This window comes from Eutrema salsugineum, unplaced genomic scaffold (genome assembly GCF_000478725.1).
Source record: "Eutrema salsugineum unplaced genomic scaffold, Eutsalg1_0 scaffold_9, whole genome shotgun sequence".
In the NCBI taxonomy this organism is placed as follows: domain Eukaryota; kingdom Viridiplantae; phylum Streptophyta; class Magnoliopsida; order Brassicales; family Brassicaceae; genus Eutrema; species Eutrema salsugineum.
The window spans coordinates 7,301,776-7,329,026 of record NW_006256342.1 but is presented as its reverse complement, the minus strand read 5'-3'; the positions used below and the strand labels follow the sequence as shown (position 1 = coordinate 7,329,026).

The following is a 27,251-nucleotide window of genomic DNA, read 5'->3' as shown; positions in this document are numbered from 1 at the left end:
CCAAGCTTGTTGGGGAAGATGAAGAGAAAGACCTTTTTGATTTTTTAAATCCTCTTTTTCTTTTAAACAGGTGTTTTTCCTAAGAAAAATTTATTTTTAAAAGTTTAGAAGACTTACCTGGCGTGTTTAACACGGAAATTATGCTTTGGGAACTTCCCGGTTAAAGTCCGGAATAAAACAGGAAATTGAAGTTCCGGTTTATGGGAAACGGGGAAGAACTCGCCTGGGAACCAAACTATCACCGGCCGCAGGTGAGACGCGCGCGGCCGCGGCGGAGATAGGCTTGGCCGTGGGAGAGGAACGTGGACCGCAGCTGAGAAGGGCTTGGACGCGGCTGGGTTGAACTTCCGGTTTCTCCCGTTTTCCTGTTTCCTCCCACTATTTTTTTTTGTATTTTCTGGTTTTTTTAATGTTTTTGGTTTTTCTCGGTTTTATGAAAGCCTGAAATGCATAAAAAAAGAAAGAAGATAAAATAGAAAAGAAATAAAAAGAAAAGAAAAGAAAATTATACCAAATGGGTTGCCTCCCATTAAGCGCTTTTGTTTAAAGTCTTTTAGCTAGACTCTTGGCAGGATTAGGATTTAGAAGAAGAGACAGGATCCCTTGAATTAAGAGTTCTTGGGATCCTTCTTAGTCTGAACTTTGGATTTCCTTCATCTTGAATCACAATCTTTTTTCCTTTCATAAAGATTTTTGCATCCTTGAGGACATGTTTTGTCTTCTCAACAATCTTTTCAAGGTTTTTCTCCTTCTCCTTGCTGATATCTGGTGGCACCACTATTTTGATCTTCTCAAATTGCCTGAATGCAAGTGCTTTTAGTTCCTTTTTGTCCTCCAACACCTTCTCCTTGTTCTTGTCATTTTGATTTGGAGCTGGGTCTGGCGTGGTCTTATAGAACTTTTTCCTGTCCACATTTAAGAAAACTAAACAGCAATTAACATGGTCAATAACAGCACCTACACTGGCTAAGAATGGGCGACCAAATATCAAAGGCCTATCTTTGTCTTTGTCCATCTCCAAAACTTGAAAATCGGCTGGGATTGTTTTGTTTCCAATGATCAGTGGCAAGTCCTGTATCATTCCTTCTGTTCTCTTTTGAGATGAATCACCAAAGATTATCCTTACTGGAGATGGGACAAATGTACCTATACCAAGTTTCTCACCAACAGATTTTGACATGACATTCACATAGCACCAGAATCATATAAACAATCTGAAAATTCAATTCCAAAGATTGAACAGGTGAAAGAGTAACACCTTGGATCCTTAAACTTTCTCAGTCTTTGGTCAGGCAAGCGTTTGGGTACCTTAACCGAAATGACATGGCTTCTCTTATGCTCGGTTTCAGAGTCCATCATGAGAGGTTTAGGTGTCGAATTTTCCTTAGAGTCTGCGACAGGTTCTTCTTCCAAAACTACTGTCATAGCATTGCAGAACTTCTTTGGGTTATCTTCCACTGTTCCTGGTAAAACTTCTGTTTGTCTCTTCATTGAATCTGCAGTTTGACCTATCTGATGTTCCAACTTCTTGACATGGGTCGCAAGAGATTCAAACTTCCCATTCAAGTCATTGTAAATACAATCGATCTTCACCCCCATTTCCCTGGATGACTTCTCATTGCCTTGAGTGGTCTGCATCATAGTTTGTTCAAGCGATTTTACCTGTTTACTTATATGGGAAAGGGTTGCTTCTAATGAGCTGGTCTGTGCTTGTTGAGGATTGAAAGCTGGTCTTTGTTGGAAGTTTCCTCCTCCATAGTTTCCACTTTGAAACTTGTTTTGAAAAGTCCTTTGCTGCTGCGGATAGGGCTGATTCTCGGCTCCTTGATTTCTGTATGAGAGATTGTTGAAGTTGGCACCAGAGTTCCTGAAGTTGTTGTTGAAAGCTGGACTAAATCGATTATGATATTTCTGAGCTCCCATAAAATTGATCTCTTCCTCTTGGTACACGCCATCTTCTTCATATCTTCCATCTTCCTCATTTCCTACAGCAGTATCACAAGCATGTATATTCTTATTTTGAGACTTAAGAAGTTGACTTACCATGATTTTTAGCTCAGAAATCTTCCTTGATTCATGACTAGTAATAGTCTTCTTTGATCTGTCATACTCAGGGTTGTTGTTGCTGTTAGCTACAGCTAGATTTTTGATGAGTGCTCTCCCTTGTGGTATGGTTTTTGAACTGAAATCTCCATTGCTGTCAGTGTCAAGAGAAAGTTGATACTTCTGCTGAAGTCCTCTGTAGAAGGTGCTTAGCAGGTTTGCTCCAGAGAAACCATGATGAAGGCAGTCTCTCTCATACTCCTTGAATTGCTCCCAAGCTTCATAGAATGATTCTATTGGGCTTTGTTAGAAATTTTTTATTTTGTTTCTCAGCTGGTTCGATCTTGACTTGGTGTAGAAGTTGTTCAGGAATGCTGACTTGCATTCTTCCCAAGAAGTAATAGAACCAGATGGCATGGATTTTAACCATCTAAAAGCTTTATCACTTAGAGAGAAAGGAAAGAGCTTACACTTCACATAGTCCACAGTTTCTGGAGTTGTTTTCACCATTCCAGAGATTTCTTCAAAAAGATCAGTGTGGTCCATTGGATGCTCAGTAGAGATTCCATGGAATTGGTTCTGCTTCACCAAAGAGACAATCTGAGGTTTTATCTTATGATTTTCTCTTGGAACAGGAATTTGAATAGCTGATGGATTTTGAAAGTGTTGGTGAGGTGCATCGAAATCGGCAATGGTCTATTCTGAGGCTGTCTTCTCGCAGGATTGGCAAGCTGTATTGGTCGGTTGGCTTCTCTAACAACTGTTGGAACAATGTTTTCATCGTTCCTTCTTCCTTCAGCATCGGCCTGGTATTGTCTCCTTTGATTATCAGCGGCTTGAGCAGGATTTAGAGGGACTCGGTTTCCCTCTTCATTGAGTTGTAGCTGTCCATCTTCTTCATGGGCAGCATCTACGTTATCACCATGAACTGAATCACGATCATCATCTCCAATATGATCCTCCTGATCACGGTTTAAAAGATCTTCCTGATGGGCATTAGGATTGGCCATCTTGAGCGTTCTTCGTCTGAGTTTCCTAAGTGCTCTTTCGTGTTTATCAATCTCGTCTAAGGGCAATACGATTTTGTCAGGATTTCTCCTAGTTTTCATCCACATGTGAGCAAAGAAAGCAAAGATAAAAAGAGGAGTAAGAAAATCTCCAGCAGAACTCGAAAATCTTGAGGTTTAGGATTGAAATTAGATTAAGAAGTCAAGTCAACAGCGACAGATCCCCGGCAACGGCGCCAAAAACTTGATGTGAGTGCAGTAGGCAACACAAGTTTTACCCTAGACAAGCTGCAAGTGCACAGCAAACGCAGTAGTACTTAGGGATCGAATCCACAGAGATCTGTGTGTTGAGGACTCCTAACTGATGCTAAAAACAATCGTAAACCTAATCTAATAAAAAGGGGTTTTGGTTTGTCACTAAATCTAATTATGCAGAGAATTAAAAAGCTGGAAATAAAAATCGGTTAAAAACTATATGAAAACAGCGCTGGGTTCAAGGTTCATCTTTAGGGTTCATGTTCTAAAACACAAGGAATTTAGGCAAGGATTTTCTATGACTCTGAAACTAGGATAGACACATGTAAGATTAGCCAATTGTCGTCATCCTAATCATCTAATCACTTGTTCATGGCAATTAAATCTCGCTCTCATGCCAGAACAAGATCATGCTTTGTAGATCAGAATCCATCTCGGCTTACGTATCCTCCGTAGGTAGCTTTCGTCTCCTACGACGGTGATGTCGATAAGATCCAGTGCAGGCAACCCAGATACAACACTCTCGTGGCTCGGATTAAACCTAGGATTGGATCTGGGTGATCAATCCAGAATTACAGCTTTGAGATTTGGATGAATGGGAGAATCATGTTAAAAATCGAAATCCTTTTTCCTAAAAACCTACATGTCATTCGAACGTGGGTCCCTTTGGATTACCCTTTCACCCAACTAGGTGACTACTCAGACATGGTTGTGGTAGACATCATCATCGGTTTAGAACTAAGAAGAAGAAAAGTAAAAGAAACAAAGTTGCAGAAAAACTTCTCTTATTGAAGACAGAATGGCGATGGAGAGCTTCTACAAATGCATAAAAATAAAACCTAAAACTACAAATGAGTTCTCTCTCAAAGAGAAGAAATAGGCTCTCTTACAAAAGACCTAAAAATGAGTATTTATAGTGTTTCTCCAAGTCTTGGGCGTCTAGAGCTTGTAAAATGGGTGCAGGAAGTGTCTTGGGCCTTAGTTGGGCTCCTGAGGTTCGGACATAGGTCCACCGGGGTGAAACCTCCCGAGCCGTGGTGGGAAGAAGGTTGGCCGCGGGTGAAAGCACTTGTGTTGATTAGGCTTCAGTGCATTGGTGAGATCTTGAGATCTAACCGTTGGATTGCTTTGATTCCAAGTGTGTTGAAAAGTTGGTTGTCTCCTCTATAATGTCTCCAAATTTGGGAAACACTTATAAAGCCTTTAAAACTGAGTGAAAACACCTGCATAAAATACTGAAAGGGATCCATAAAAATGGTTAGAATCAGGTGTTATCAATGCTTCTCGATATAATCTCTCATAAAGCCATGCTGGTTCACCCGTAGCCAAATATGATTGGAAACAACCATCCCTTGTAATGCTCTTTGCTATGTCCCAAGTCATCCTATTAGGTTTTAGAGTCTTCATCATAAAGAAGATACAGTTAAACACAAATACTAGGAGCTAAATGTTTGTTGTTAGGGAGCTATTAAATAGAGTAAACCCTAATCAACATTTCACATAGATTAAAAAAAATATTTAAATATACAAAAAATCATAGATTCATTAAAGTACATACATTTAAATAGTAATCACCTGCCTTAAAAAACATTCATAATATTTTTGGCTAACAGATAAGTTAGACATTTGATTAGAAAATTCATTTTAAAATTTATGTAAAACTTAGTACCAAATTTGGTAATATATTAGGTAGTCACCATTACCCTAGATTCTAACTCCAATATCTTAGGTAAACTTAACCTATAAAAATAAAGTGTATAGTGCACTTTAGAATATGGTTTTCTTACTTATCAGACTGTGAACGTCTATTCTCAAAACGCTAACGAAATCATATATTATTAAATAAAAATGACACATATAAAAAACTATAAAATAAAAAAGTATAATCATTCAGATAATAAAATAAAACCACAACAATATTAAAAACAGCAACTGATGTGGTGTGTCGTGAGGGTTGTCAAGTTTTACCCTAAATGAAATCAATAGCCGCAAGTGCACAGCTGGTCGATTGTAGTACTTAGGGATCGAATCCACAGGGAAGGAGGATCTTTTCCTGCAAAAAGCCTTTGAAATAAGTATAAAGTAAGGAAGTCTAGAACCAAAACGGTTTTGTGGGGGTTTGGTAGTGTGTTTAAAATGTGAAAAAAACGAAATCTTAAAAGAAAGTACGAGAATTAAATAACCTAATAACTAAACTTAACGAAAATGAATAAAAACGAGTAAAACGGATGTAATTGTTTAAATGAAAATCTACTAAAAAGGAAAGACAATATTGAACTAAGGCTTGAAACAAAAACGGTGTAAATCAATAGGAAAGAAGGCGTTGGGGTTCAGGAAAGTTTTCTCAGGGGTACGAACGATTCAAAACATTGCTAGAGAGTAAAATTGATAAGATCTTAGCTTAAAATTTTTGAACTGGAGTCACGGACGTATGAATACGCCACTGTCGTGATCATAGACAACTATCTCTCTCAACCCTGACCAGTAGGTTTCCACTCTGGCCCTGGAAGAGAAGAGATGCATTATGTTTAAGACTCGTCAGCATTCACAAATCGCCCATAGGTAGGTTTCCACTCCTATGTTTGTTTTGCTCTCCCAAACTAGATCTGATACCTGATGAACACTTTCGTGACACCAAGCATCTGGATCAGATTGTAGTTCATGACACTACTCTCATGCAGTAAAAACGAATTCAGAAGAAAAAGTTCTAAGATTCGGCTCAAAAGCTCATGGAATCCTCATCGAACATATAAATCCCCATCGAAAATCCCTTAATCCCAACAATAAAACTACTCAGACATAATGAACGAAATCAAAAACATAGTATTAACAAGTAGAATAGAAACCGAAATTGAAAAACAAAGAACAAGGGTTCAAGAGAACAAATCTCTCTTGAGCAGTTGGAGCGGCTGGAGCAGTTGTAGCCGAAGCAACTACCAAAGATCCAATGCCTTCAAAAGAGTGAGCCATAGCCGCAGTGAAAGCAGTATCAGAAGATTCACCCATCTCCATACTAGAACTCCCCAAAATCTCGATCTTGCGATTAATATCTCTTTGATATTGTTTAATTACATAACCTAAGTCATTGAGATCCAAAATATTGAGATGAAACCTCCCTAAGCTTCCATCCCAACATTGGAACATGACTTAAATCATCTCTTGCTCCCTGTTATCATTTCCCAGCCTCCTCAGATTCTCGGACAATTTGGCGATCCTCTGTCTGAGAAAGGTCACTTGGTCTACTATTTTTTTTTTTGGTCCATCTCCGTCAACGTCCGGAAATCTGAAACTATCCTTTGTACACCAGAAGTTGATGGCCAGACATCTGGATTGGACTTATAGGGACTGTAGATGATGGCACCAGCAGTGACACACTATAAGAAAACTACCTATTTACATCGGAACATTTCGATGTAAATTCGACGTAATACAGAGTTTTCATCGAATTAGCGACGAATTCCAATTCATTGTAAAATGAGTGTCGTAAAATACAAATCGTCGTAAAATGGAAGTAAATGTTCCGACACATAAAAATTGTCGTAAATTCGTCGGTAATAATGCATCGTAAATCGAAGTAAAGAATTACATCGGTTTAACGACAAATTGCATTTCAACACAAAATTGACATATGTAAATTTACATCGATTTTACAACGATTACCCGACAAAGAATATTCATAATAATGAATTAATTTCTTCAGAATTTGACGTTAATTCATCGTATAATTTTGATGGTAAATCGTCGTAAAATAGTTTAACGTAAATTCGTTGTAATGATATCAACGTAAATATATAAGAAAATATTTTTTTTTAAAAAAATTGATTCCTAATTTATTTAATATAAAATATATCAAAAATATTATTAATAAAATATTGAATTCAAAATAAATAATAATATTAAAATTTAATTCAAATATTCAAAAAAAAAATATATATAAAATCTAGTTCATGTTCAAATCATAATCGTCGATATTAAGATCGACGTCCGTATGCGTCTCCTTGTCATTTTTCGCTTGTCCGCGGGAAGCCGCTGTACTGTCAGTACCGGTCTGTGGACCAGAAGTAGTGCTACCCAAAGTCCATGAAAGCTGTTGCTTCTCTCCTAACGCGACCATCAAGTCCGGAATGGTCGCCGCTATATATGATATCGAAAAGGCCGTTGAAGAACTAGATCTCCTGCTTCTGCACGACTTGCTCAGTCCGCGAGCTGGTGATCTCTGCATGTGCGACATCTAACTTCTGCCGCAGCTGAACCGGATCCTCGTATGGCCGGCTTCCCGTAGTCAAGGCGACTGGACAGTCTCTAATAGAGCCCATCCCTAAAATACGATCCTTCTTTCTCGGGGCAACCTAAAAATAATTAAAAACTTGATATAATTAAAAACCTTTTCAAATAAATATTAAGTAGTAGTTAAAAATTAAAAAGAAATAAGGTTTAATTATTCGAAGATCTTATCTTGCTCGAGGACGGTCAAAGGTACTTGGATAATACCGCTAAGTGTGACTTGGGTTTGCCGTTTGGTGATTTTCTCCATGCATCGTTGTAGATCTTCTCTGACCGAGCGTCTACAAATGATCACTGGAGGAAGTTCTCTTCCGTTCTCCTCCGCCTACGAAAATGTTAAACATTAGTAAATAAATGTAATATTTAAATGATAATACTTTAAATATAAAAGTAAATAAAAAACGACTCATACCATCATTAGACGTCTTCCTGCGAATGGTACTTGGCCAGAAGTGTGTCACTATCTTCTGTATCTTGTGCATGCGGATCGAGCAAATAAGCCTTCAAATTGTTCCAGCAGTGTAACGACATCGAACTGGGCTTCGCGTCATCGCCCTTGACTTCCCAGTTCCGCTACCAATCTGAAACGGTGTTGACAAAGCGTCTTATTGCCTTCTTCCTCAACTCCATCTTTACCGTCTCGTTGATTGAGATGTCCCAATTTCATTTTTGCTGCAAAATAAAACAAAAAATTTATCAAAATAATATATTTATCAAAAAAATATTAATATACATATTAAATAGAATTATATAAATAGAAAATGTTAAAAAGATGATATTTACCGCAAAACATTTGTATCAGGTCTCGAAAACGTCTTCTGAAACCTTACTTCAATTGTAGTGAGGTTCGACGAAGTAACTCTTGATTGTGTCGGTGACACTACGCCCGACACAATTGTCAATGCCAAACCTAGGAAAAAAATTGTTAGTAAAACAAATATATATGAATTATTTGAAAAATAAATAACTCAAATAAAACTTACCAATACGTGGGCGGTTTACCTGGCGACATAAACTGACCCACCCCGGTTGGAATAGTGGATCCTCCACTATGTAGCTAGCATACGGGTGCGGAGGGCGGGGTTCGGGTGCTGGTGGTGGGGGTGGGGGAGGCGGTGGTGGTGGTGCAGACTAGACTCCCGTATTGGGAATCAGTGTGGCTCCGGAAGATGACAGGTTATCGGAAGGAGCCGTGGCAGACGTCCCGGACGTCCCATCACCCATGAAGTTGATGTAATGACTGTTGCGCGGTATTTGAAAAAAAAAATTATCAAATTAATAATTCCGGTCCTAACTAAGTCCATTCCTACTCTAATTCCATTCTTAATCTAGTTCTGTTACTTATTAATTCTAAATAAGTAATATTAATTATAAAATAAATAACACTAACCTTGAGTAGGAGGAAGAGGAAGGAATGATGTAGAGAGAAGGAGGATCAATTTTTAGAGATGAGAGAAATGAGCGACGAAGGAGGAAGGGTTGCGTCCTATATATAGTTTTTATATTCGTCGTAAATATGTGATACTTTGGTTGAATTTTTTTTTTTATCTGAAACTGATATGTATCTTATGAGATATTAAACCATGAAATTTTCATGATTTAAATCCATCATATGGGGCAGGAAATCAAGATTGCAAGATTCAGGGTTTTCGAGTTTACGTCGCTGATACGGCGATTTCAACAGAACATCGTAAACGTAATGGTAATTTATATCGAATTTACGACGATTTGTAAATTCGACTTAAATTTCAAAACATAAAAATTCTTTTTTTTTACTTACATTGTAAGTCTTTTTACAATAAAATACCTGCTTAAGAAAATTTATTAAAACAACTAATGTATAAGGTGAGAAAGATCAAACCCTATTGATGGGTTTAAGATTTACGACGATTTTACGATAATTTGTTCTAAATCATCGTAAAATCATCGTAATTTATACAAATACTTAGATGTATTGCATTTATTTTAAGTATAACAATGTAATTTTAAATTGTAATACTAATGTATTAATGCATCTATCCTTGGCAGATTTATTTCATAAAATGCAAAAAAATAATCTTTTAATCATATAAAAATGAAACCCTAAACAACTAAGAAAACATGTTAGGAGTTTGACTATTTAAAATTTTTTTTAAAAAAAAACATATCTAAAAGAATTTTTTTTTTTTTTTTTAAAATCACAATGCAAAGATACATATGATTATCAGTCAGATTCATCTGATGCTCTGTTGTGTTCACTGTCTTCATCATCCTCATCATTCTCATCATCATCACTACTTTCTTCAAATTCATCTGAATCTTCTTCAGTGTCATCTACATGTAGATCTCGAACTTGTCGATTACGTGGGTCAATTAAAAGAACGTGTTCTTCAACCTCTGGTTCAGTTATGTCAACACAATTATTTTCTTGGATAGGCGGGAGATCTACACTATCAATTATACATCTTAGAGCAACTTTAATAACTTTTAACCTGATGTGTCGTGTGGTGAGGGTGTCAAGTTTTACCCTAACTGAAATCAATAGCCGCAAGTGCACAGCTGATCGATTGTAGTACTTAGGGATCGAATCCACAGGGAAGGAGGATCTTTCCTGCAAAAGCCTTCGAAAGAAATATAAAGTAAGTCTAGAACCAGGCGAGTTTTGTGAAGGTTTTGGTGGTGTGTTTAAAACGTAAAAACTAATCTTAAAGAAAAAAACGGGAATTAAAATGACATAATAACTAAACTTAACAAAAACGACTAAAAACGAGAAAACGGCTAAACCTAATTGCTTTAATGAAAACCGATTGAAAGAGTGAAGATACTAGACTAAAGCTTGAATAAAAGTCGGTGTAAATCTATAGATAAAAAGGCGCTGGGGTTCATGGAAGTTTTCTCAGGGGTATGAACGATTCAAAACATTGCAAGAGAGTAAATTTGATAAGATCTTAGCTTAAACTTTTTGAACTGGAGTCACGAACTTATGAATACGCCACTGTCGTGATCATAGACAACTATATCTCTCAACCCTGACCAGTAGGTTTCCACTCTGGCCCTGGAAAAGAAGAGATGCATTATGTTTAAGACTCGTCAGCATTCACAAATCGCCCATAGGTAGATTTCCACTCCTATGTTTGTTTTGATCTCCCAAACTAGATCTGACACCGGATGAACACTTTCGTGTCACCAAGCATCTGGATCAGATTGTAGTTCATGATGCTACTCTCATGCAGTAAAAACGAATTCAGAAGAAAATGTTCTAAGATTCGGCTCAATAGCTCATGGAATCCTCATCGAACACATATATCCCCATCAAAAATCCCTTAGACCCAACAATAAAACTACTCAGACATGATAAACGAAATAAAAAACATAGTGTTAAAAAGTAGAGAAAAAGTCGAAATTGGAAAAGAAAGCACAAGGGTTCAAGAGATAGATCTCTCTCTCCCTAAAACCTAAAAACAAAGCTCAAAGTAAAATTTCTGTAAAGTATTTTGTCTCTCTTCTTCTCTCTTTAAAAACGACCTAAATGATATGTATTTATAGTCTCTAATACTCTCTGGTGTCTAGCGTTCCAGAATTGAGGCTGGGAAAATGATACAGACTTCAGAAATGGGCCTTCGAACTCGGAGTTAGCTGGCTGCGGTCGGGAAGTGCGTGACCGCAGGGAATGGATGGCTGGCCGCGGTTGGGATGTTTGTGACCGTGGGGAATGGCCTGTTGGTTTACGGGACATCTTGCTCTTCACGTATCTTTTGATTGAACCGTTGGATTGCCAAGCTGTAAAGTGTGCTGGAAAGATGATACTTCCATCTTTGAGATCTCCAAATTTGAGCAGGATCAGACGGTGAGAAGGCCTTCAATCGAGGGTGAACTTCTGACGGTTTGACTCTGAGCTAAAAATCTGGTCTTCTATCCATTTTGTTAAGTTTTTCCCTAAGTTTCTTGAAAAGAGTCTTGGAACTACAAATACTAGAAAAACGTAATAAAAGTACATGAAAGCAATAAAACAAACATTGAAAAAATATTTCAAAACGATCCATAAAAGTGGTCAAAATACAGTGTTATCATACCATGAAATCTCAGTATTTTGAACTCGTGGATATGGAATAAATTTGACTTGTTTTGCTTGTGATGCTAGGATAAAAGGCTCAGACTTATTGTACCATCGTGAGGCGTTAACATCTACCACTCTGAACTTGTTAATACGCACTCCAAGACCAACTGTTGGATCGAACTAGTCACATTTGAATAGACAGTTTTCATCCTTACCAATCCGGAGTATTTCTATTCAATAATGTCTTTTAAGATCCCATAATAATCCACTTTAACTTGTACACAAACTCTATAGTTGGTAGTTGCCCGTTGAATATCATGACTGTATGTATGGAAAACATAACCACGAGTGAAATACATAGCTGTTGTTGTTATCTTTGATATAGGGTCATGGAGTAACTCATGAAACCATACTGGATATGTCAGGTCATCGTGATCCACTTGAGCTTTTAACCACAAGGTGTAATGTTGGTCTTTCAGATTATTGATTTCATTTTCTGAAACACCGTCAATACATTCTCGTACCTGACTGACAAAAGTGCTGCATCAATGGTAATACACCCAAATTAAACCCCATGTATTATACATACCTCTCGTAGAGCCAATTCGTCACAATTTAGAAGGATGTATGTATGTGCTCTGTGATAGTTTTTTTCGTTAGACCAACAAGTTTCCTTTAGCTTCCCACTAATACGTCCATTCGATGAGAAAATTTCTGGTACACCTTCCACTGCATAAGTTTGTCCCACACCCCCACCATCATAACGTCTTGGAGCTCGTTTGCGTGCATGTACTTTTGGAGCAAAATAGTATGATGTAAAATGCGAAGTTTTTTGGGAAAAACTTCCTGCAACGATAGAGCCTTCAACTTTTGCTAAGTTTTTGGCCTTCCCCTTTAAATGCTTCATGAAGCGCTCAAACGGATACATCCACCTAAACTGAACAGGTCCTCCTAAATCTGCTTCGTGAGGGAGATGAATGGGTAAATGTTCACATGACAATCATGACTATTCATCCCTGAAAAATTTTGTCCTTTCTCAACAGATTTAGCAAGATTAGATACATACCCATCAGAAAATTTCACGGTGATGCGAGCAAAAGCGGGGTGTTGTTTGTTTTAACTAAGCTTTAGGTTTTAAATATATAACCCTAAATGTCTGCAAGTGCACAGATGTGTGCTGTAGTACTTAGGGTATCGATCCACAGAGACTTAGTTGTTTCAGTACGAATTCACGCTATTGCTTAAATCAGACTAGAACTAAATAGGTTTGAAAAAAGTAAAAAGCAAGTAAAAAGCAAGTAAAAAGCAATTGAAAAAAGTAAAAAGCAAGTAAACAGACTTAGTTGGGTTTTGGTTTTCATTAAATCTAAACTAGAAAGCAAGTAAAAAGCAATTGAAAAAAGAAAGCAAATGAAAGCAGGTAAAAATGGAATGAAAATAGAAGGCTTTAATCGATGGAAAACAAACGTTAAGCTCAAGGGTATCACAGGGATTCATGGAGTAAACCTATGTCGAAATTAAGCAAATAATAAAGGTAATCAACTACGTATGTTCTAGAACTCAAGGCACGGAAGTATGAATAGCCTGCTTTCACAGCACTAAACAACTATCTCTCGCAACCCTGATCCGTAGGTTTCCACTCTGATCTTGGAAGGGAGTAGATGCAATAGCAGAACAAGACTCATCAACATTCACAACTCAAGTACAGGTAGGTTTCCACTCCTATAGAATCATTTTTCGTTTCACCCTAGTTCAGACAATCAATGAAAGCTTTCGCAATATTTCATATCAGATCGGCTTCTAAGTGGCCAGTAGAGAATCACGCAGTAAGATTAAAGGCAAACAAATAACTTCTAGAAGATTATAAATCCTAAATCTATCGATTCATAGATAAGACATACGAAATTCCCTTTGAAAAATACCTTTAAACCCAATAGGGGAACTACTCAAACATATTGTAAACAATCATCACAGAGTATTGACAGTTGCAGAAAATTATAGAAAACATGGAAGAAAAACGAAGAACAGAGGCGACGGTGGAGGCGCGATGATGCTTTCCCTCGGTGGCTCCTCCTTCTATAACGGCGGGCTCTCTCTCTCTAGGGTTTGTAAAATCTGTACTCAGACTCTCTCTCCTTTCAATCTAAATTTTTGGTCCTCTTATTTAAAATGACCGAAAGAGGGTATTTATAGCTTTTGGAGTTGTCTTGGACACTTAGGGCTTCAAAAATAAAGAATTGAATTTATCTGAACTTTAATTAAGTCATCTGGGAAGTGAACGACTACTGGCCGCAGTCATGGTGCTTCTACCTGCGGGGAAATGAGGCTTAGCCGCGTTCCCGGCTTGTGTTGTCTTCCGAGACTGCATTTTCTGTCTTTATTGTATCGGGTGTATATGAAGATCTAACCGTTGGATTGTCTCTAAACCAAGTGCATTAGAACACTGATTGTATCCTCTAATGTTTTCACAAATTTTGGGGGTGATCAGATGGTGAGAAGGCCTTCATCGCTTGCCACACTTCTGACGGTCTGCATTTATCCAAAATTGCTCATTTGTTCCAAATTGCATATCTTTTGCCCAAATTTCCTGAAACGTCTTTTGAAACTCTAAAACATTGAAAAAACTTTAAATACCATTGAAAAAACAGAGTTAAAACACCTGCATAGGACATTATTATGATCCATAAAAATGGTCAAAATACGGTGTTATCAACTCCCCCAGAATTACCTTTTTGTTTGTCCTCAAACAAACTTAGATCAAGTCAGGAAAGAATTTTTAAAATTGCAGGGTAGAGGGCGTTTGGTATTAAGAGCTTTTTAAGTGTTGAAGTTAAAGTGTTTCGGGTTACCTGAAGATCAGGAGGATGCAAGATATTATGCAAAACAGCAAGAGAGAGAAGGATCTGTTGATGTCCGCAATTTTCAGTCACTTCTCTTTGCCAGATGTTGTTGCATAATACTTCCTCCTTTGTTGTAAACAGCTACTTCCCCTAGACTTAGATCTTTTCCGGGAATCAGAAAGATGATCTCCAAAACTCCAAATAATCGAATCAAGCTTGCCTCAAGTATAAAATTTGATCCTTTTAGACTCTCTAAGGTTTTGATTTCCTTTCATTTCTTAGTTGTTTTTCTTTTCTTCTCTTTTTCGGTTTTTTTTTTTTTTGAAAAGGGAAACACCTTTTATAGAGAGGGACTCTAAAGGACGAAATTTTACCAAGATTTTGAAGTTTTTCTAAGGCAAACTGAGTTTTCTCCTTTTGTTGAATAATTCCGGTAATATCGCAGGTCTCCGTCTTCAGTGACTGAAAACTGCGTTGATCCTCTTTCTCTCTGACGTTTTTGCACATATATGCATATAGGACAAAAGAAAACAAGAGTGCATGTAGTTCGAAAGAGGCTTGGTTAAGGTGGGGAACTAGCTAAAGATGAACTAGTCATTCTTTTTTTTTTGGACAAAGATGAACTAGTCAATCAGGATCAACAAAGAGTGGTAAAAGGATAAAGGAGTCATGAATGTATGATTCGTTTCTTTGATCTAATGCTTAATTGATAAAATTAAGTCAAAATTAAGTCCAAATAAGATGAGCTAGCATATCCTGTCAGAAAGAATCTCCATGAATAGAAGTCTTCTGGTGGGAGTTCGTTGTGCAAGTATTCTAGCTACCGCCTAGTCTAGGCCTAAATCACAAAAAGAGCAAAAAACGAGGAAATAGCGTAGAAGCACACTGGTCTAAATCATCACAGTAATGTTTATTGTGTTCCTGGTTTGAAAACTTTTTGAATAACACTTTAAAAATTTTTATGTGTCCAAAACAAACTCAAAACAAATCAAATTTCGTTACTAATGGATGAACATCCTCCCCCAGACTTATTTCACATTGTCCACAATGTGACAAATCTTGGAAGGAATGGTAAAGAAAATAGAAAAGTTGAAATGTTTAAGAGTACTTATCATGCTGGAGAATGCTGCTCATCTTTTGTGTTTGTTCTTCCTTATTGAAAACCTGAAATTAAATACCAAGTGGGTTGCCTCCCACTAAGCACTTGTTTTAAGTCGTTAGCTTGACATTGTTGCTCGATTAGACTTATCCGGGGTCCTGACACTCATTGATCTCATCATTGGCCGATGATGGATCAATTAAAAGCATCACTTCTCTCTCGTCTTCACTTTCTTCAGCCAGATATGGCTTGATGCGTTGTCCATTCACTGTGAACGAGTTTCCGGTTTTGTCCCATAGGACAATGGATCCGTATGGTTTGACTTCCTTTATCGTGAAGGGTCCGGACAATCTTGATCGTAATTTTCCTGGAAAAAGCTTAAGACGAGAATTGAAAAGAAGATTTTTATCGTTAGGAGCAAAAGTTCGATGAATAATCTTCTTATCATGATATGCTTTAGTTTTCTCTTTGTAGATCTTCGTGTTTTCGTAAGAATTGTGTCGGATTTCTTCTAACTCGTGAAGTTGAAGTAGCCTTCTTGCTCCAGCTGTTTTCAAGTTCATGTTCATCTCCTTGATAACCCATTGCGCTTTACACTCTAGTTCTACTGGAAGGTGACATGCTTTTCCGTAAACTAGATTGAATGGTGTTGTTCCTAATGGCGTCTTGAATGCTGTTTGGTATGCCCACAGTGCGCCGTCAAGCTTGGTAGACCAATCTTTGCGATGGACTGCAGTTGTTTTCTGCAAAATCGACTTGATTTCTCTGTTTGAGATTTCTACTTGACCGCTAGTTTGGGGATGGTATGGAGAAGCAACTTTATGCGTAACTCCATTCTTTCTAAGAAGATTTTCGAAAACCTTGTTGATGAAATGCGATACTCCGTCACTTATCACAATTCTAGAAACTCCAAAAAGCGGGAATATAACAGATTTAAGCAGCTTCATAGCGAGTTTTCCATCATTGGTGGGACTAGCGACTGCTTCAGCCCACTTAGAGACGTAGTCTACTGCTACTAAGATGTATTGGTTTTCAAAAGAAGTAGGAAATGGTCCCATAAAAGCTATCCACATACATCAAAAATTTCGACTTCGAGAATAAAATTTTGAGGCATCTCATTCTTTTTGCTTATGTTGCCCATCTTTTGGCATTTATCGCATCGCGATATATAAGCTTGAGTGTCTTTGAACAAAGTAGGCCACCAAAAACCTGCTTGTAAGATCTTTGAAGCGGTTTTGAAGGTTGCGAAATATCCTGCATAAGACGAGTTATGGCATCCGAATAAAATCCTTTCAATCTCTTCTTCAGCCACGCATCTTCGGAATAACCTATCAGCACATCTCTTGTAGAGATAGGGTTCATCCCAAAAATAATGTCTTACGACTTTCAGAAACTTTTCCTTCCTATAACCAAAGAATTGTGGTGGTTCTACATCAGCTGCTAGGTAATTCGCTATGTGCCTAAACCATGGGGTGTTGAAGGCATCTGCTCGTCGCATGAGTTAAAGTGGTGGTGCTGCATCAGCATTGGTTGGGGTTGTATCTATTGCATAGATATTTTCCTTCGACAAACTATCATTTAAAGGCAATCTTTCTTCAACTCGAATTCTTGAAAGATGGTCTGCGACTCCATTATGTGCTCCTTTCCGAATTCGATGTCGAATTCTTGCAGTAGGAGGATCCATCTTATCAACCTCGGTTTAGCGTCTTTCTTAGACATTAAATACTTGATTGCAGCATGATCAGTATGAACTATAACCTTATTTCCTACGAGATAAGAAAGGAATTTCTCAAATGCAAATATGATAGCTAGAAGTTGTTTCTCTGTTGTTGCATATTTGCATTCAGCTTTGTCTAAAGTTCTGCTTGCGTAGTAGATTACGTGCAGTTTCTTATCTTTTCGTTGGCCAAGCACTGCTCCGACTGCATAGTCACTTGCATCGCACATGATTTCGAATGGGAGTTCCCAATCAGGTGCTTGCACGACTGGAGTGAAGACAAGGGCTTCTTTGATCTTATGAAACGCAGCTAAGCACTCATCATCGAACTCGAAATTCGTTTCCTTGCAAAGAAAATGCGTAAGAGGTCTAGCTATTTGAGAAAAATCTTTTATGAAGCGTCTATAGAATCCTGCGTGTCCTAAGAAACTATGAATTCCTTTCACATTTGTGGGGGGGGGGGTTGTAGGCTTTTCATGACTTCGATTTTAGCTTTGTCGACTTCAATTCCTTTTCCCGAAATCCTGTGCCCAAGCACGATTATGGCTCGTACCATGAAGTGACATTTTTCCCAATTTAATACTAAGTGCTTATCTTCACATTTTTGCAGAATTTTACCAAGGTTGGCTAGGCATTTTTCAAAAGAAAAGCCATAGACGGAGAAATCGTCCATGAATATTTCCATGAAATCTTCAATAAATTCTGTGAAGATCGACATCATGTATCGCTGGAAGGTAGCAGGTGCATTACACAACCCAAAAGGCATACGTCGCTAAGCAAACGTGTCATATGGACAAGTGAATGTCGTTTTTTCTTGATCCTCCGGTCGACTGGGTATTTGGAAAATTCTGGAGTATCCATCAAGGAAGCAATAGCAAGGGTGATTAGCTAACCTTTCTAGCATTTGATCTATGAAGGGAAGTGGAAAATGATATTTCCTAGTTGCTGCGTTCAGTTTCCGGTAATCGATACACATACGATGTCCAGTGACTGTTCTTGTAGCCATCATTTCATCTTTAACGTTTTTAATGAAAATGATTCCTCCTTTCTTCGGGACAACATGAACTGGGCTAACCCAAGTGCTATCTGAGATAGGAAATATTATTCCGGCTTCTAAAAGCTTCATAATCTCCTTCCTGACAACATCCATGAGATTAGGGTTCAGTCTCCTTTGACTTTCAATTGAGTTTTTAGCATTATCCTCTAGATTAATCTTGTGCATACAAAGATTTGGAGAGATTCCAGGTATGTCATGAAGTGAATATCCTAAGGCTTTTCTATGCTTTCTAAGCTCAGACAACAGCATTGTGGTTTCTTCTTCTGTCAAAGCAGAGTTTATAATGACAAGATAAGTAGAATTTGGTCCAAGGAAAGCGTACTTAAGTCCGACGGGAAGAGGTTTAAGCTCGACTTTAGGTGCTTTCAGCTTGCTCCAAGGATCATTCATTTCACGGAAGTGTCTTTATGAGGTGTAGGAATGTTTGTTTGGTCCTTAATATGTAGATAGTTTAGAGGTTTCCTATAAGTTTCAGACTTATCAAGCATTTGCACGCATTCACTCGAAATTTCTTCAAAGAAATTGCGTTCGTCTTTTGTGGGTGAAAGCGTGACATTTAAAGGGTCGTCGCTAAGTAAGTCTTCATAGACTTTCCCAATAATTCCTTCTAGCTCATAAATCCAACAAATCTTGCCATCCAAAGTCGGTTTATCAAAACTTTTGTTCATGTCACATTGCATAACTAGGCCGGCTAAATGAATGTCAATTTTTCCTTATGGGACATTGATTATGGCTCCGACTGTAAATAAGCATGGTCGTCCAAGAATGAGGGGATCCTTAGGTTTTCTTTCTAGTTCTAGAACTACAAAATCAGTTGGTTTGGAACATTTTTTTATTTCAACGGGAACATCTATTAAGATACCTACGTGTTGTCTAACAGAACGATCAGCTACTACTAAGGAAATTTTAGTGGGCTGGAAAGTGTTGTGTCCTAAACATTTTGTGACTGAAAGAGGCATCATGTTTATGCTAGATCCTAAATCACAGAGAGCACGCTCAAAAGCCATATTGTTGATAGTGCAGCAAAGTACGAAGCTGCCAGGATTGTTTTTCTTTTCAGGGATTCGGCTTTGCAGGATAGAACTACATTCATGGGTTATCTTTATAACGCCTTCGTCAAGAGTTAAAGAATTTGTTAGAATACCCTTTTTGTATTTTTTTTAAAGCAGGAATCATAGCACAAGCTTCTACGAAAGGTAATCTCACGCTTAGCTTTTTCTATCTCCTTCTTTGGGGCTCTTAACGCTCTAGCATATGGAGGTTTAGGTTTGTAGACACAAGTTGGTGGAGGTGAAATCGGGTCTTCTCCAAGGGTTTTTCATGATGTATCTTTTCTAACTTCTTCTCCATCCTTCTCTCCTATCACTTATTTTTCAACGTCTTCAATTGTGACTCTTTATCTTTCTTTTTCCTTTTCCTTAGCCTTTTCCTCATTTTTGGGATTTTTAAGAAATTCAGGCTCTTTGTAAGCTAAACCACTCCTAAGTGTGATAGCTTTCACATAATCGGAAGGGTCGGCTACGCTTAAGCTTTCGAAAAAACTTTCACTTGGCTCCTGATGTGCTCAGGTTTTAACCCTAGTTTTATGCAAGCGCACAGATATACGTTGTAGTACTTAGGGGTCGATCCACTGAAGACCAAGTAACTGCAATATGAGTTTAGTTGAGATGAGAACTGAGCTAAGATGAAAATATGGGTGTTTGTTTGGGAGTTGTGAACAGTGACGAAAATAGCAAATAATAAACTTAAAAACAAGTAAACAATAAGATCAAATCAATACGAGAAGGTGTTGGGCATTAGGGAATTCACCGGGAATCATAGACTAGCTAACAAGAGAATCAAACATAGAGTTTTCTATAGATTTGTTCCTGAAATCAAACTCAGACTAACCTACTCACGTAGTATTAATCACAAATCAATTCACTCAGATTTACTAAACTCCCATTCAGTTCTCTAAATATCTAGACAAATTAGTTTGATAATTTCACAAAACACTTTAGATCGACTCACACCGTCTAAGAGAATTTGTTCATCTAAATAGGGTTAATCGATTCAACAATACTTTCGATGAGTAAATCAACCTAATCGCAGTAGCTAGATGATCGATCCAAGCCACATAAACGAAACGCAAATTTAGATGAAGAACTCTAAAGATAAACCCTATTCTAACAAACCAGAAATCAATCCATGAATCCCTTTGAAAAATCCCTTAAAACCCAACAAGGGAATTACTCAATCATAGTGTATAAAAACATCACAGAAGTTGGCTCCTCTCTGCTCTCTCTCCACGACTTGGTCATTAGAATGACCTAAAATGAATATATATAGCTTTCTAATTCGTTGGAAACGTGTAGGGTTTGAAGAATGATTAGTGGGCTGTACTTGGGCTTGAATTAGGTCACTTTCAGACGTCAACGTTTTCTGGCCGCGGTCGAGGTTGTCCGGACCGCGGGGAATCATGGTCTGGCCGCGGTCGCGGTCTATGCTCTCCTTCGAGACTGCATTTTCTGGCTTTAGTGCATCGGGAATATCGGAAGATCTAACCGTTGGATTGTCTCCAAATCAATTGCATTAGAAAGATGGTTGTCCCCTCTATGTTGTCCCAAAGTTTGGGGATGATCGGACGGTGAGAAGATCTCCATCGAGTGCCATACTTATGACGGTCTGCATTTATCCAAAATTGCTCATTTGTTCCAAATTGCACACTTTTAGTCCAAGTTTCCTGAAAAATCTTTTAAAACTCTAAAACATAGAAATCACTTAACCATTGAAAACAGAGTTAAAACACCTGCATAAGATATTAAAACGATCCATAAAAGTGGTCAAAATCCGGTGTTATCAACTGCCCCAGACTTAAACCTTTGTTTGTCCTCAAATAAAACATAGATCAAGCTAGGAAAGAATCTTTAAAAACCCACAGGAACTAAACTATATCTCTGTGACCGTCCTTCTAAACCATAACCTATTGTAAAACATCTATCTGGATCTAGTCTAGAAAATTCTCACCAAAATACAAAAATAACTAGTCCGTTGATCCATCATGCAAAAATCTACACACTTAGATCTTACTTCCAGTAAACCAGCTCTTTACATTCATTAAGTGCATAGTGAATTCTCATTAAAGACATCATTCAGGGTAGACGGCGTTTGGTAATGAAGGGTTATTTAAGTGGTGGAGTTAAAGTGTTTCGGGTTATGTGAAGATCTGGAGGATGCAACATATTATGCAAAACCGCAAGAGAGAATTGACCTGTTGATGTCCGCAATTTTCAGTCACTTCTCCTTGCCAAATGTTGTTGCATAGTCTTTCCTCCTTGGTTGTAAACAGATGTTCCCCCAGACTTAGATCTTTTCTGGGAATAAAAAAAATGATCTCCAAAACTCCATATAATCAAACTCTAGCTTGCCTCAAAGATAAAATCGATCCTCCTAGACTCTCTTAAGGTTTTTATTTCCTTATCCTTCATATATATATATATTTTTTTGTTTTTTTTTGGTTTTTGAAGGGGAAATAACCTTTTATAGAGAGAGAGAGTCTAAGGGACAAAATTGTACCAAGATTTTGAAATTTTACAAAGGCAAACTTAGTTTTCTCCTTTTGTTGAATCATTCCAATGAAATCGCAGGTCTCTGTCTTTAGTGACTGAAAACCGCGTTGATCCTCTTTCTCTCCGACGTTTTTGCACATAGCTGCATATAGGACAGTGAAAAACAAGAGTGCATGTTGTTTGAAAGAGGCTGGGGTATGGTGGGGAACTAGCTAAATGTGAACTAGCCATTCAGGATCAACAAAGAGTGGTAAATGGGTAAAGGAGTTCGGAATGTGTTATTCGTTTCCCTGATCTAATGCTTTAATGAGAAAGTTAAGTCAAGATTAAGTCCAAATAAAATGAGCTAGTATATCCTGTCAGAAAGAATCTCCATGAATAGAACTCCTCAGGTGGGAGTTCGTAGTGTAAGTACTCTAACTACCGCCTAATCTAGGCCTAAATCACAGAGAGCAAAAAACGAGGAAATAGCGTAGAAGAAAACTGGTCTAAATCATCATAGTATTGTTTATTTATGATCCTGGTTTGAAAATGTTTTGGAAAAAATTTTGAAAAAATTTTGAAAAAATTTATGTGTCTAAAACAAACTCAAAACAAATCAAATTTCGTTAGTAACAGATGAACATCCTCCCCGACACTTATTTCACACTGTCCTCAGTGTGATAAAATCTAAGAAAGGATGGATAAGGAAATAGAAATTTGAAGTGTTTAGATGTACTTACCTTGCCGGAAGATTGAGTCGCGGTTGGAATGATGGCAGTGCAGGTTGAAGTTTTAACAGGGCCGGAGTGATTGCCGTTTTATGGTTTATGATTTATGCTTGTCTTTTATTCGTTCTTATTTGTAAAAACCTAAAATTAAATGAAACAAAAACAAAGCAACAAAATAGAAAATAAAGATCAAAGGGAAATAAGTAAAATACCAAGTGGGTTGCCTCCCACTAAGCGCTTGTTTTAAGTCATTAGCTTGACTTGATCGTCTTTTATGCATTAGGCACATCTGCTAAGGAGATCGGATCTTCCTTTTCTTCTTGAATGTCTGAAAGATATGGCTTAAGACGTTGTCCATTGACAGTGAAATCGCCTCTTTGTCGGTTCCATAGAACCACAGCACCATAAGGTAAAACTTCTTTGATCTTGAAAGGTCCAGACCATCGTGATTTAAGCTTTCCGGGAAACAATTTTAGACGTGAGTTATAAAAGTAGAACCTGGTCATTAGGTGAGAACGTCTTATGAACTATTTTCCTGTCATAAAACTCCTTCGTCTTCTCCTTATAGATCTTAGAATTCTCATACGCGTTATGGCGAATCTCGTCTAACTCATTTGCCGTCTGGATATCGTAATTCAGCTTTCTTATTGCACATTCTGCCCTGAGCTCTAACTCCCATGGAAAATGACAAGCCTTACCATAAACAAGATGAAAAGGTGTAGCTCCCAATGGGGTTTTGAACGCAGTTCTGTATGCCCAAAGAGCATCATCAAGCTTTGCTGACCAATCTTTTCTTGTTGGTCCTATTGTCTTTTCCAGAATTCTTTTGAGTTCTCTGTTTGATACCTCCACTTGGCCAGTCGTCTGTGGGTGATAAGGTGTAGCTACCTTATGTTTCACTCCATTTTTCTTCAAGAGATTCTCAAACACTTTGTTGATGAAGTGGGAACCACCATCACTGATGATGAGTCGCGGAACACCAAATCTTGGAAATATGATCGACTTGAACATCTTCATTACTACTTTTGCGTCATTTGTTGGGTTGGATATGGCTTCTACCCACTTAGACACGTAGTCAACAGCAACGAGGATGTACTTGTTTCCAAAAGACGAAGGAAAAGGACCGATAAAGTCGATTCCCCAAACATCAAAAACTTCAACTTCTTGAATGAAGTTTTGTGGCATCTCATGTCGCTTGCTGATGTTCCCTTGTCTTTGGCAAGCATCACACTTAGATATGAATTTATGGGCGTCCTTGAACATGGTAGGCCACCAATAGCCAGCTTGTACAACCTTCGTTATAGTCTTATCAGTAGCAAAGTGTTCAACATAGTTAGATCCGTGACAATGAAAAAGGATTTCTGGAACTTCTTCTTCGGAGATGCACCTGCGAAACAAGTTATCTGCACACTGCTTATAAAGATATGGTTCATCCCAAAAGTACCTTCTTATATCACGCAAGAACTTCTTTTTGTTGTAGCCTAAGAATCTTGGCGGTTCGACCTCTGCTGCTAGGTAATTCGCGATATGCATAAACCAAGGAAGCTCGGAAGGTTTTGCTTTTGGAGGCGGGGCTGGACATGTCTCTGGGGTGATTACTTTAGCATTATCATCTTTCTCCACGTCTCCAATAGGGTCTTGAGAGGTCGATGTCAAGCTTGCACCAGGTGAGGTAGCTTTGTCCTTAGATTTCTTTGATTTGCGCGTAGACTTCCTTGCTTTGTGCTTTGATTTTCTCGACTCGAGAACTATCTTAGGCTCGACTAAAGGGGTTTGTATAGAAACATGTTGGCACCTTCCCTTGTTATCTCCAGGGTCTAAATTCACTTCTCTTCCTTGTAGATGGTTATACAGTAAGAGCTTGCACCGCTATAGACTGCAGGATAGAAGATTCTCTTTTTGACTTTAGAAAAACAAACTCTTCGGTTGGGATAATCAACAATTGCCCCCACTGTTGCAAGGAATGAACTTCCAAATATTAACGCCCTGGGAGAGTTATTTTCCATCTCAAGAATGTGAAAATAAACAGGGACAAGACACCCTCCTACTTGCACCATCAAATCCGTTATGAAACCATACAAAATCGTGCTTGAATTGTCTCCAAACTTAACAGAATCGTGAGGAGGTTTGATATCACATATCCCCAGCTCGGTTGCAATTGCTTTAGACATCACATTCACATTCGCTCATGTGTCACATAGAGAGTCATAAAATTCCATACCTTCAATTATGCAGGGGAAGACAAATTTCACCGAATCGTTTATCTTATGAAGCTTCCTTTGGAGTGGAACTTTACCTATTGCATCATACACGTCAGGACATGCTGGAGATTCAACTTCAGTGTTCTGATTGCTAGGAATAGGCGTGACTTCTCTCTCACCATCAGTGTTTATGACATTGCAACGCCACATTGGATTGTCTACTGTTTTTCCCGGAAGGTGACCATCTTGTCTCTTCACACTTTCTCCAATTTGTCTGATTTGTTTCTCGAGCATCTTGACATGAGTTGAGAGGTTAGTGAACTTATGAAATGACTCCTCATTGTTCTTGTTGAGGTGATCATTCATGATGTCTAACTTAAGCTCAAGGTTGCGGATGTCTTGGGCGATTTATTCATGTACCTCAGCGATTCGTATCTCCATAGCTTCAGTGCTTTTTGAACTATTTATGATTTGCGATAGCTGCACGTCCATGCTATCAACATGAGTGGAAAGAGCTTCAAATTTACCATTAAGGTCAGTGTATAAGCAGTCCACGTTTATATCGACATCATCTGCTAATCTTTGCAGCTTCATAAGAAGTGGTTGCACCATAAGCTCGATCTTGTTGTCTTGAGAGGTTGGAGATGATTTTGGAGCAGATAAGAGATTCATATGGGCGTGATCTTGTGCTCCAAGTTGATGATTAATCTCAGCTGCATTAACTGCTTTGCAGACATTAACAGAACGCTGCTGATTTTGGAGAAACAATTTCACCATGGCTTTAAGTTCTTCAATCTCCTTATGATCATGGGAAGTAGAACGTGATGTTCTTCCCTGATCAGCACAATTGTTTCTGCTGCTTGTAGCAAAGTTATCAATCAAGATGTAAGCTTCTTCCACAGTCCTTGTCATGAAGTTTCCATCGCTTGCTATATTTAGAGGTGCCTTAGATGTCCATTCAAGACCTTCGTAGAAGGGGTTCAAGATGCATGTCTCTGTAAAACCATGGTGAGAACATTCCCTAATGTAGCCTTTATAACGATCCCAAGCTTCATGAAAAGGTTCGCCTCCTTTTTGTTGGAACCTAAAAATCTTGTCTCTAAAGAAGTTTGATCTAGAGGTGGTGTAGAAATGATTAAGGAAAGCAGCCTTGCATCTGTCCCATGATTCGAGTAAACCAGGAGAAAAAGACTTGAACCAAGCACGTGCCTTATCACAAAGAGAAAATGGAAACAACTTGCACTTTATGTAATCTGCAGGAACTCCGATGGATTGCTTGGTGCTGCAGATTTGTTCAAAATCTTCAAGATGGTCCATAGGATTCGCCAAAAACTTGATGTGCTCAGGTTTTAACCCTAGTTTTCTGCAAGCGCACAGATGTACGTTATAGTACTTAGGGGTCGATCCACTGAAGACCAAGTAACTGCAATACGAGTTTACTTGAGATGAGAACTGAGCTAAGATGAAAATATGGGTGTTTGTTTGGGGGTTGTGAACAGTGACGAAAATAGCAAATAATAAACTTAAAAACAAGTCAACATTAAGATCAAATCAATACGAGAAGGTGTTGGGCGTTAGGGAATTCGCCGGGAATCATAGACTAGCTAACAAGAGAATCAAACATAGAGTTTTCTATAGATGTGTTCCTGAAATCAAACTCAGACTAACCTACTCACGTTGTATTAATCACAAATCAATTCACTCAGTTTTACTAAACTCCCATTCAGTTCTCTAAGTATCTAGACAAATTAGTTTGATAATTTCACAAAACGCTTTAGATCGACTCACACCGTCTAAGAGAATTTGTTCATCTAAATAGGGTTAATCGATTCAACAATACTTTCGATGAGTAAATCAACCTAATCGCAGTAGCTAGATGATCGATCCAAGCCACATAAACGAAACGCAAATTTAGATGAAGAACTTTAACGATAAACCCTAATCTAACAAACCAGAAATCAATCCATGAATCCCTTTGAAAAATCCCTTAAAACCCAACAAGGGAATTACTCAATCATAGTGTATAAAAACATCACAGAAGTATTGTAGTTTGCTGGAAATTAAATAAGAGAAAGGTAAAGAACGAAGAACGAGGATAAAGATGGAGATCGATGGTGGCTCCTTCGGCGACTCCTTCTTCTCCCGAAGACGGCAAATCCAAAGTTATGCGGCTCCTCTCTGCTCTCTCTCCACGACTTGGTCATTAGAATGACCTAAAACGAATATATATAGCCTTCTAATTCGTTGGAAACATGTAGGGTTTGAATAATGATTAGTGGGCTGGACTTGGGCTTGAATTAGGTCACTTTCAGACGTCAACGTTGTCTGGCCGCGGTCGCGGTGGTCCTGACCGTGGGGAATCATGGTCTGGCCGCGGTCGCGGTCTATGCTCTCCTTCGAGACTGCATTTTCTGTCTTTAGTGCATCGGGAATATCTGAAGACCTAACCGTTAG

General features: G+C 38.2%; 2 non-coding genes across 2 annotated transcripts; both read left to right on the top strand.

Moving 5' to 3' along the window:
* The first annotated feature begins 2,272 nt into the window (after window positions 1–2,272).
* On the top strand, window positions 2,273–2,378 carry LOC112087133. Its single transcript, XR_002899910.1, has one exon. It is a non-coding gene; the product is annotated as a small nucleolar RNA R71 (small nucleolar RNA).
* Window positions 2,379–25,797: 23,419 nt separating this feature from the next.
* LOC112087399 lies at window positions 25,798–25,908 on the top strand. The gene has a single exon (XR_002900086.1). It is a non-coding gene; the product is annotated as a small nucleolar RNA R71 (small nucleolar RNA).
* The last annotated feature ends 1,343 nt before the right edge of the window (window positions 25,909–27,251 follow it).